This window comes from Salvia hispanica, unplaced genomic scaffold (genome assembly GCF_023119035.1).
Source record: "Salvia hispanica cultivar TCC Black 2014 unplaced genomic scaffold, UniMelb_Shisp_WGS_1.0 HiC_scaffold_81, whole genome shotgun sequence".
NCBI classification, from domain to species: Eukaryota; Viridiplantae; Streptophyta; class Magnoliopsida; order Lamiales; family Lamiaceae; genus Salvia; species Salvia hispanica.
Genome location: NW_025952588.1, coordinates 4,766 through 16,609, shown reverse-complemented (window position 1 = coordinate 16,609; position 11,844 = coordinate 4,766). Strand labels below are relative to the sequence as shown.

General features: G+C 35.5%; 2 long non-coding RNA genes across 2 annotated transcripts; one reads left to right on the top strand and one right to left on the bottom strand.

Moving 5' to 3' along the window:
- Positions 1-6,635: 6,635 nt before the first annotated feature.
- Positions 6,636-7,605, bottom strand: LOC125200117. Its single transcript, XR_007172676.1, has 2 exons — positions 7,322-7,605; positions 6,636-6,865 (listed from the first exon to the last, which is right to left on the bottom strand). It is a non-coding gene; the product is annotated as an uncharacterized LOC125200117 (long non-coding RNA).
- Positions 7,606-8,113: 508 nt separating this feature from the next.
- LOC125200116 lies at positions 8,114-9,515 on the top strand. The gene is made up of 2 exons (XR_007172675.1): positions 8,114-9,160; positions 9,223-9,515. It is a non-coding gene; the product is annotated as an uncharacterized LOC125200116 (long non-coding RNA).
- The last annotated feature ends 2,329 nt before the right edge of the window (positions 9,516-11,844 follow it).

Below are 11,844 nucleotides of genomic sequence, written 5' to 3'. Positions count from 1 at the left end.
CGCAATCAATTCTCCCAATTGAATCAGCGCAATTAACACGAAGAAACAAAGCAATCACGTAATCAACAAATTAACGGAAATATCTCCACTAATATCCAGACCGATTACAATATGCGATTCAAGCAATTCAAATTAACATGAAATTAATCCACATAATCAGAGCCAAAAATTGGCTCTGATACCAATTGCTGGGGTTTGGTGCCCCTTGCACAGCGGAAGTCATGCATAAACAAATAAATCAGATCTACAGATCTATTTGACCGATTATGGGATCAATTAATCACATGTTAAACAATCAATTGCACGCTAGAACACATATAATTCACAAACAAGGAATAAGAACCCTAATTCATGAATTTCCTACGGATTAGGGTTACCGATCTGATTCTCCAAAGAATCGACGATTGCTTGCTCCTTCTCCACATGAAGATCTTCGTACTCGACCACGAATCTTCTAATCTGTATCCCGAACTCAGAATCTGACCTTTGGGTGGGCAAAGCTTGTCAGAATCGAAAAGGGCTTGACTAAACAGAAGACAGAATTCCCAACAGAAGGGAAGGGAAAATTCCGTCTGCTCTGGAGAGAGGGAGCACGAAATTTTAAGCCCAAAAATCATTAAAATGGTCTTCTATTTAGTCTCCTTTATATAGAGTTATGATGGGCCAGATTAGGGATCCATGGAGGTTGGACTTGGGTCAAACCTGTTGGACTTTTACTAATTAAATTGAGCCCCAATTTAATACAAGTCCAAACAGAATATTATTATCATCCACTATAGTATAATAATATTGACTGCCCGTCCAATCCCAAATTACGAGTAATCCGGGCTATTACCTCTTTAATTTATTATTTCCCGTGTTAAAGATATAAATATCCATTAATCAATTTAAGTCTGTTATTTGACTTTAATTAATTAATATCTTTTTCCAAGAGTTGTCTAGTTCAAAATCTTTATTTATTATTCTGGAATAAATTCCAACCGGCCGGGTTTCTGAATAATAAAACCTTTTTCGAACACCTCTTGAGGATATAATCAAACTGGACTCACCCAACACACGATTCATTGCAATAACAATACTAGCACCTCTAGACATTGATCACCACTACCCAAGATATCAGGATTCTTGGATTGCGAAAAATCCGCACCATTTGATAAATCAAAGTAGTGCATAATCAATATCGTATGCTCAATGTTATGTCAACAATGATTAAGAAATAACAATCACCGAGACCTCGTCTTTCGGTAAATAGCAAGAAAGACTTATCTCAACTGTTAGATCCTTCAGTGCTATACCACACCAGTGTCGTTTATTTCCTAAGGTAAGGAAACATGCGGACTGACACTGCAACCTTTCACGATAGGTAGCCAAAGCCTATCTAGGTTGTGAAATTCTATTTCTCTTCTACAAAGGACCGACTGCGTCACCTTCTGTGAACATCGTTCACGACCAGTCTACTATGTAGAAAAATTAGACTTGTTTGCTTCTTATACATTTAAATGTTTGAGAAACATCTTATAAATGCACAAGCAAACATCAATGCGATAAAATTACTTCTTCTCGCCTTGGGTTAAAAGTGGATTGTAGAATTTATTGTATACAAGCAATTCTATCCGTGCAACATGCTCGAAATATGTTTTTCAGTATACCAATCCTAACACAAACCTCCCAATCTCAGGCCACTTAGGATTGCACGTAAATGTTATAAAAAGATTTGGATATCCAATCCATCTACATATAGCCATCGCATCTTGGTAATTCTGAATCATATACCGGGCACCACCAACAAAACTGGAAGGCAAGATAACTCGTTTCCCATGTCTGGAACTATCAGTTTCACCACGTAGAACGGCCTCCTCCAACCCGCTATAAATTTCAGCGCGCAATTTCTTTTGTTGCGTTCGAATAAACGTCAATCGTCCAGATTCAATCATAGTGTATGCGTCCACAATAAATTGTTGAAACAATCGCTTCGCATACAAAATAATAGAACACTCAGCAACTCTATCATGCATGCGGTACGAAAAAAACTCTTTAGGGCTAACACTCTTTCTATTAGTCAATAAGGAAGTAGAAGAATCAGAAAAACCTATGAATTCTGTATAATCATCCTCCCCATAAGGGAACAACAACGGATATTGCAATGCAAGATAAGAGGGATGAAGTTCACTAATGCGTTGTAGCTTCCCTGACTGTTTTTCAACAATAATGTCTCTATCACCCAATGCATGGTCAAAATCTCCAACCACAAGCATGGCTACCTCAGAAACAGAAGGTAGGTTATAAGTCCTTCCATCCCTACCTCTTTTACCAAGCAACCTCAATTTCACATTTGATGGATTTTGTTGATTGATCATTTCTTTAGCCAAACGGAATGACTTTACCAACACATTATACTCATCCAACATAAATTGTAAGTCACATACAATCTCAGAGTGAAGATCATTAACAATATTTCCCTCCCTGCAAAGATAATAACTACATTAAAATTAAATATAAAAAATTTAACTAAATTTTAACACCGAAATCACATAAATATAAATACATACCTCACGGACTCCATTCTATGATTGATCTCATTATCCGTGTCATAAATATACAATTGAGCAAACTTGGGAGGTGCACCATGCAGCGGTAGCAAACTACCAATTAAGTAGTAATTTTGACCATGTAAACGAAAAATAGGAGGAGAACGACCGGTGTTCAAACTATTATCAATTTTACCTCCCAAAGAAGTAAAACAAAACATAGAATTATATGAACGGATATTTTTCAAGAAATGAACACTTTTGGCATCGTTAGAGAACATCAAACGCAATAAAACTTCGGGAGGAGTTATCATCAAAGGAAGCTCAATATTCCCATTCATACAACAAAGGGAATATCTCGGACTCTTGGGTTTATTCGGTTTGCCAAGACGTTCCTCATACCAAAACAATGCACCACAATGCGAACAGGAGAACAAACCATCACCAATATCCCAATAATCTACAAATAAAAAATTATAGTATATCATTAAATTTGTACTTCTATTAACATATATACAATTAAAAATAGAAAACAAAAACTAAAAAAAGTTAAGAGCAATGAAATGGTTCAATATAATAATTTTAATTTTCAATTATTATAATAATATTAAAAAAGATAAACAATACAAATAGTTATCAATGTAGTATATCCATATGCATTAAATTTACATAAATAAAAAAATAATAAAATTAAATCTTAATAGAAATAAAAAATACCTCCACATTGATACAATGAAGACGAAACAATAGTGCTCTCTTCCGTAAGTTCATCACGAACAACATCACTTATAATAATAGGACTTTCAACGGATCCACCAACATAAGCTTCAAAAAAAAATATTAGTACATTTGAGTTAAAAAAAAATAATTCAAGAAATACTTCTATAAACCAAATTATTCTTATTAACTATAAAAATTTAATAGAATAGTTCAAATAAAACTTAAGCAAAACCAAAATATTCTTATTATAGGTTTTGGAAAATAGTCCTTAGTTATAAAACTCTTGAATAAGAACAAAAATGTCAAAAGTTTTAACCAAAATGTTGAAAACTATATGTACCTAATTACATCATATTATGAATAAAATACCTTCATTCAGGCATAAATTATTCATATTAAAATATAAAATATTAAATACATAGATTTCAAAAATATAATAAAAATAAAATATTAGAGCTAAATACCAAAATATTAAATATAATTATATAAGAATTATAAAGTCCAAAACACTATTAAACGGCCCAATAAAAATTAAAACACATGCCCAAAAAATAATAAGAATAGCCCAATCCTATTTATTAAATTGGCCCATCTACATTAAAAAGGCCAAATAATGAGCCTAAATATATTACATTAGATTAGTACGAAATTAATTGAATTAATTAGACTATAACTAATTTAACTAATACACTTGAGATCAAAACCATAGTCTATACAACCATATAAAAGCTATTCTCTCCCAACACACTTGTTGGCGCCGTTCCATGAAACCTTACCGATGCATCCACGACAATCTGCCGGAAAATCCACACAACAACCAAATCGCCGCCGCCGCCAACACAAAACCAATGCTCTCTTTTTTTTGTTTTAATTTCTCTTACATTAAATATCTATTCCCCCTTACACTTTTCCTCCCACATTAGATTTGATTAATTTATTAATATAACAATAAACTCTAATTTTCAAATTTGACATCAGTTAATGTTTTTTATATAAGCTAAATTATAGTAATAACAACTATATACACAATAATATATTTTTTCTGCAATAGACATGTTGTAAAGATATATAATTAATAAAAACGTGCACAAAAACAACAAAAAACTAAAAGAATAAAAATAACTAATTATAAATCAAAACACTGAATATTATTGTTATTTTAATTAATTGACATGTCAAAAAAAAAAAGGAAAATGGAAAATATAATGGGAAGGGTGTTGTGAATTCCTCCGTTAGCATAGGATCCTTCCCCAAAATATTATATATACTACTTCTATTTGATATGTATGATGAGAGAGTAGTGAATGCAAACAATTTTTGGTCTAGTAATGGACTAAAAAACGCTACATCTATCAAAATCCCACAAAATAAATGCTCATTAATATGAGCAAACCCTAATGGAATAAAAAACGCCACATCTACCAAAAGCCCACAAAATAAATGCTCATTAATATGAGCAAACCCTAAATTTATCTTCATCTATAAAATCAATTCATATTTTCTCCAGTGCTCAAATCAAACGCATTCTCTATTTGTTTGTTAATATGTCTTTTTGCAATATTCACATTCACTCTATATGAAATGCATCCTTTTTTGTTTTTGTTAGATTTATTTTAAAATAGTATTCAAAGCTTAACCCAGATTGCTTATTTTTAAGAACAATCGAGTTGAAGCTTTTCTATAGTTTTCGATTTTTTTTAATCAGAAATAATGGAACTGGCTATTTCCTGCACCTCAATGGGTAGGAATCCATAAAAATGCTCCTGATCTGTGAAGAAGAGGTCATCCTACACTAATCTCGGTTCTAGATCTACCTTATAACCATATATCTATGTTAACTTCGATTTTTAGCGTGACTGGAGCGCATCACATTTAGATCTATATTGAAATTTTAAGCTTTTCTTATAGTTTGATTTTTTTACAGAAATGATGGAATAGCCAATTTCCTGCCCCTCAATGGTTAGGAACTAACATTCATACTCCAGATCTGTAATTTTTACCTAAGAATTTTTTTTTTGTACTTTTCTCTACATTATTTGCGGCTGTAGATCTAACATTTAAGCATAAATCTACAACTATTGTTAGGGCTTCCTTGATTATGTGATGGAAGTTCAGTCGTATTTTAGCTGTGATTTATATGGGCATGTAAAGTATGCTCATTCCGCTAAGAATTTCTGTGAAATACTAATCATTTTTTGAATCTCCAGTTGCATTCTAAATTTTTTCGAAGATTTTGCACATATAGATGTCTACCTCAATCTAATCTATATCTCTTTAGTCTTTAGGATTGAAACAACGCCGAAAAGATGATCTGGAGACAAATTTGCAGTGCATACAAACTATTGTATCAATAAGTTAAGTTTCTTATTCCTTCTACCCATTAATATTTACTCTCTATTAGGGAACTATTTCTTTAACATGTAGGTATTGACATCAAACTACATATATGCAGCTTAAAGTGAAACCAGAGAAGAAAACGATCAGTATCAATTTTCATCCGAATTCAGGTTAATATGCTGCATTAGGTATGTCTTAAACTTCTTCCTAACTGCATAATTTTCATTTTACAAAGCTTAAAACATATATTGAAAATGCCAGTCTTGTTTTGTGTTTGGGCTTCAATAGATGAAGTAAGCTTTGTAGATTTTGTAAGCCTTTTCATAGTGCTTGTCTTCTTTGACATCAAAGCAAATAATTTGTTGGTTGCAGAGTGTGGCCTATGTTGTCTTCTTCAACAATCTTTAATTTCTGTTAACAACAAATATGCACATACTCAGTAATAGTATTATTATTACGAAATAAAGGAGTAGCATAATATCTAAATGATTAACTGAGTGGTGAGTCTTCTGTGTGATTTAAAAATTCTTCTTCTGAGAGTATTTATGTTTGTCCACTGATAAATAATATTTTAAATTTTAATTGTAATCACCATGTAATTATGAGTTGATATAGGTATTAGTTAGGGTTTATCACATATCACGGTTAACAATGCAACTTTATTAAAAGAGACCAATAACCATTGGTCAATGAGTGCTTCTTTAGTGTAATATTGAGTTAACTCAATTTTAAACAACTTTCTAACTTGTTAGATAACTGATGGTCAAAAAATCTGCATATATCTGCTTTTATTAGGTGAATATAGAGTCCACTTAAATTTTAGTAATTAGTCCATATGTATGCTTGTAATTTTAAGAATTAAGATTATTTGTTAATTGTTTATATTATTTCTTTTCTATCATGTGTTGGATTATTTTTGCTTTCAAACTTTTTTTGTATTATAATCTTATGTACTGCATGTTTTTAAAATGTTTATTTTTTTATTTCACATAGTGCTAGTGAGCGTAGCTATTTCGCGACTAAAAATTCTCAATAATCAAGGGACAACAATAAAAGGATGAAATCACTTAAATCAATAGTATCAAAGGCATATGGGTTCATAGTCAAAACGTGTTCAGAGTATCAAGACTAAGTTCATAGCTTTCTAGCACATAATTCTAGATTTGCAGCGGAAGAGTCCAAGACAAAATAGCACGTATGAAGACATGCTACTTTGGGTTACCTAACTACTTATTTAAAAGTCTTGTCCCAACACCTTCGCCTCCTCGTACACGTTCAACCTGCACATTTGAAAATAACATGCAGGGCTGAGTACTTTGATATACTCAGTGGGCACATTGCCAAAATAGTTCTATCTTTAATTGTCAATGCCACAGTTGAGTGATCACGGGGTTTTACTTAAAGGACCCGTGTCACTAAATACTTTTCCTTTTGAAAAGACTTTGATTGCGCAATCACATAACATAGATATACCATATCTGAACCTTGTGTGAACCGGGAATGTGGCCACATTCCACGACGGTCACTGGACCGGCCAACCCCTTTTGTTAGCTCACGGTCCCCTTATGTGTACTAGTCCGAGTAGGGTTTGCGGCCCTACTGGGACCCGAATTCGATTTAACTTGAATTGGCATAGCCAAGCAGATAGGTAATCATAAAACAAAACATGGCATGACAACATACTTGAGCAAAGATTCACATTTTCATACTGAAATCACGTTTGAAAGAATGCCCACCTGATATGCTTATTCTTCAATTTGATTATTCGCTTGGACCTCACTTGCCCTTGAGCAATTTATCCTTTGAAAAATAAATAGCGTAGCACGCTAATTAGTACTTGAACTATTTCTCCTTGGAAGGAATGCATGTACCCTATGGTATAGCACCTATGTCCTTAGTCTTGTCTTACATGATTTTCTTAGTTCTACCTCGGCTTCACTACTCTGTAAAACTTAATTATTCACTTTGCTAAGTCCGGAGAACTTCTATTTTCTTGAAAACAAATACTTGAGCATTTAATAAAGTATGGATTCTTGGAAAATTCACATTTAATAAAGTATGGATTCTTGGAAAATTCACATTTAAATCTTTCATTGAATTTTTCTTAAGGTGAGTCGCCTGCCGGTCGGTCCTTCGCGCCTTACTTTAATATGTTTCCATCTTTGAAAACTCGATAAATTTATTTGGGAATTAATTAATTAAGGTTCAAGCTCAAATTCCTTAAATTAATTCCAAGCTCACATAAATAATTCTCGGCTCAAATATTTAATCTCAGCCCAACTTCTCAATTAAAATTGGTCCATGCTCCATTCTCCTTTAAAACATTTAGGACCATTTCACCACTAATTCCATTGAGTCCATCTAACTAATTAAGTCAGCCACCACTTCAAATAATTACTAAAGCCCAACTAAAATAAATAAGGTGGCCCAATAAAGAAAAAAAAAGTGTCCAATTATGCTACTTCCTTCTCCATCGTCATTTCCCCCAAATTCCCTTTCCAATTAAAATCCCTAATCTAGAAATGAAGCGAAGCAGCGGCGCCTCCATCTTTTCCTCACGGTTCTTCGCCGTTTCAATCGATCGCCGAAATCCGATGGCGTATACTTTCTCCTCACGCCTCTCTCTTTCCTCCGTCGTCTCCGGTGAATCAACGCCCACCGTGATCCCTTTCTCCTCCGCGAATTAATTGGTGGAGAGGAGGCGTCGCCTCTCTCCCACGGCGTTGCCCTTGGTGAGCAGTCGTCCCCGGCGGCCGCCTTTCGCTGTTGCTCCAGCGGCGAAGTCACCAATCGAGGGGAAAGGCGCCTAGATCGTGGAACTCAGGTTCGTCATCGCGCCTACGTCGTCAGCCTCGGCGAGTGAAGCCGCTGACCGCCCCGCCTCGCCTCTGCTGCGTCGGCAATCGCTTCGTCGCCGGACAGCCTAAAGCTAAGTTCTTTATACAACTTCTTTTAATTTGTTTGGCAGTAGCTTATGTTTTGAGATGAAGTCTTGTACATGCTAATGTTGTGGGAATCTATGGAGCTCTATGTTCTCTAAGTTCTTGGCTAAACCATGTTGTTCTACAATGATGCAAGAGGGATTTGTTGAGGGGGTTACCTCTCGAACTTGTAGCTTGAATCTCTAGTTTCCAAAATTCTCAAAGTTTACTCTCTCTTTGAAGCTCCTATGGGTGTGGGAGTTGTCTGCAAGAACTCTGCAGAAACTCTACTCCAAGCCCTCACTCTCAAACTTGCCATTGTGGCTGAAAATTCAAAGTGTATGAGAAAGGGAGTTCGAATGTGGTGTGGAGTTATTTATAGGCGAAGTGTGGTGTACCCGTGAGGCCTTAAATGGTTGTTGTACCATTTGTTGTTATGCTGCAGCAAATCTCACTTTTAGAGATCACATTGCCTCTCCTTTATGGCTGCAACTTGGTATTTTATGGGTACCTAGTACTAGTTAGTAATTGGAATTGTTTGATTGTGCAGAGAAGCAGGTGGCTGTTGTGCCAAAGGAGCTGCAGGGCTGACTTGCCTCTTATGGTGATTCTTTGGTCATCTATAACTAAAGAAAAGTTGTCTCCATCCCTATGGTAAGAGCCCCTTTTGTTTTCTTTTGATCCTTAGTGGACAAAAACTGATCTCTACCTTGCAGGTCGAGAAAAACTTGGTTGCCAAGCTGCTGTCCGGGACAGCTTGATACCCCGGCCCAACGGCTGATCGGAAAACGGCCGCAACTTTCGGCCCGGAAAAAGAGACCCGATGCCATTTGTTCCATACACATTTATCTTTCCCTTTCTTTGTTTCCTTTATTGGAAGCCTTGTTCTAAGTATTGTAGTATTTTGAAGATTAGTTGTTCGTTTATTGAGTAAGAATTGCTATTCGAAAATTCCTGACATTCTACAATGTAAATTCCAATTGTTTAGTTCATTTGATTTTCACTTCAAGGTTTTGTTTTGCGAACTATCAACACTAAGCATTAGTAAGTAATGAGTTCTTATTTAACACAACGAAGCAATAGAGCGAAGATTCTTTAGTTCGACATTAAACATCAACGAAAAGGATAATGAAAGAAGCGGGTATTTCCAGAACAACAACCCATCATCGGGAATTTCGATTGCACTCGTGTGTGGGTATTTGTGGACGACGACGGTGATGTCATTAAGACTCCCGTGATCGGCTAAGATCTGCTACATATATGTGTGTGTGGGTGAGTGTTCGCGTGTCTCGTATTTCTATGTGTGTTTTAGTTTGGACCCAAAATCAGTCTATTATTTTTGGAGTACTATTTCTATTTCCGTTCAATGTGTATGAATAAATGGGACAAATGTACGCTCACTGAATACAAATGTTACAAATGTTTGTTGTATTTTATGTTACACAAAACCTCCCCACTCACAATTAGTTTGGGTTCTCAATTTCTTCATTCTAATAATTGAGGTATTCCTTCTAAAAAACAGGGTGCTCACTGAATGTCCTTTTTTTGTAGTGCATCGTATAAGCTAGCTTAAGGTACAACTTTATTCAAGCTCTAACTATAAAAAAAATCACCAAATAGCGGCAGATACTTACGCTACTAAATCTCAAACTTCCGCCAACATAAGGATTTAGTGGCGGATTAGTCGCAGAAGTGAATCACAACAATTTTTTTGTCAGTATATATTAGTGGCGGATTTTTTGCCACAGAAAATAGTTTGAGAAATTCTGCGATTAGAAATTGGAAATAGTGATGGATTAGAAGACTTATTTCTGACACTATTACAGGCAGGAAGAATGTGATCAAATGCAAACTCTAAATATTGTACAAACTTCAAATTATGATTTAGACCATTAAAAAATATCAACAGATGACAAAATAGCAGCAACAGAAAATGTCAACACAATGTCAACGGTCGATGCGTGTTGATACTGTGTTGACATTTTCTGTTGCTACTATTTTGTCATTTGTTGATATTTTTTAATGGTCCAGATCATAATTTGGAAGTTTGTACAATATACTCCCTCTGTCCCACTAGAAATGAAACGTTTTCCTTTTTCGGCTGTCCCATTAAAAATGAAACAATTCTTAAAATAGAAATAACTTTATCTCTACTTTTCCCTCTCTCTTACTTTACTTTCTCTTCTTTAACTCATAAAAAAACACTACATAAAATCCTGTGCCGAAAAGCAAAAGTTTCATATTTATTGGGACGGAGGGAGTATGAGTTTGCATATATAACTACCCTACTGGCAAATATGTTTCAGCCACTAAGTTTTGATAGCGAACAATGGCGAAATAGTATCATTACAATAGATTCCGCCATGATTATATTATAAGGGGATCCGTAATAATTTCCCAAGACATGCCAACTAGTGATTGATCTCTAATTAATAACAAACAAAATAGGATAAATTGGATCTAGGCACAAAAACTAGATTCCAAAGGAATGGATGGATGGAAAAAGAGATTCCAAAGGAATGGATGGATGGAAAAAGATGGGAGAAGCGTATACGATGAGAGATCTAAATTGGAACATCAACATCTCCTCCAAAACAATAATGGCATGCCTAGGCAACTTTCACCATGCTAGATCCCAAAGGATGCAGTTTCAACATAGAAATCAGGCAAAAACCTGCGGTGTCACATTGTTTTGAAATTCGCATGGTATATGCGAAACGCAATTCGGGATTGAACACATCGCAACTAAATTGCGATGATGGACGGACGATGGATTTTGGCCATCTGACATAGTTTAGGGGGTGAAAACGCAATTTACTGTTTTTTCTAGTCTTATTTTTAATTTTCTAATTTTGTGTTGTATTTCCTTTTGAACTTCTAGGGTTTTTTAGACGCTTATAAATAGCGTTGCTTTTGTTTTGGGCCGCAGTTGAATTTTGATAATAATATTTCGTTTTTCATTGAAACTAGGGTTTCTCTGAATTTCTTCTCCGTTCAGTCAATTTTCTCTACACGTTTTGCATCAATTGGTATCACGATCCAGGTTGGTTATCAATGGCTGAACGTAGACGTGGCGGTGGACGTGGTGGTGCTCGTGGTGGCGGTCGTGGTGGAGGACGTGGGGAGATTCCTCAACACGAAGGGGCTGCACGAGAACGCGATCTGCGTGACGTTGAGAATGACGAACTGAGGCAACAGGTGCGAGATCTCCAGCGACGTCTGGCGCAACTGGAGACCCCGACCACCGAGACAAACTCGGATTCAGATCTTTCCCATCCTGACGATGATGACGGCGAAAACCCTTTTGGCTGTGCAGGGGAGCGCGGCGGGAACGGGTA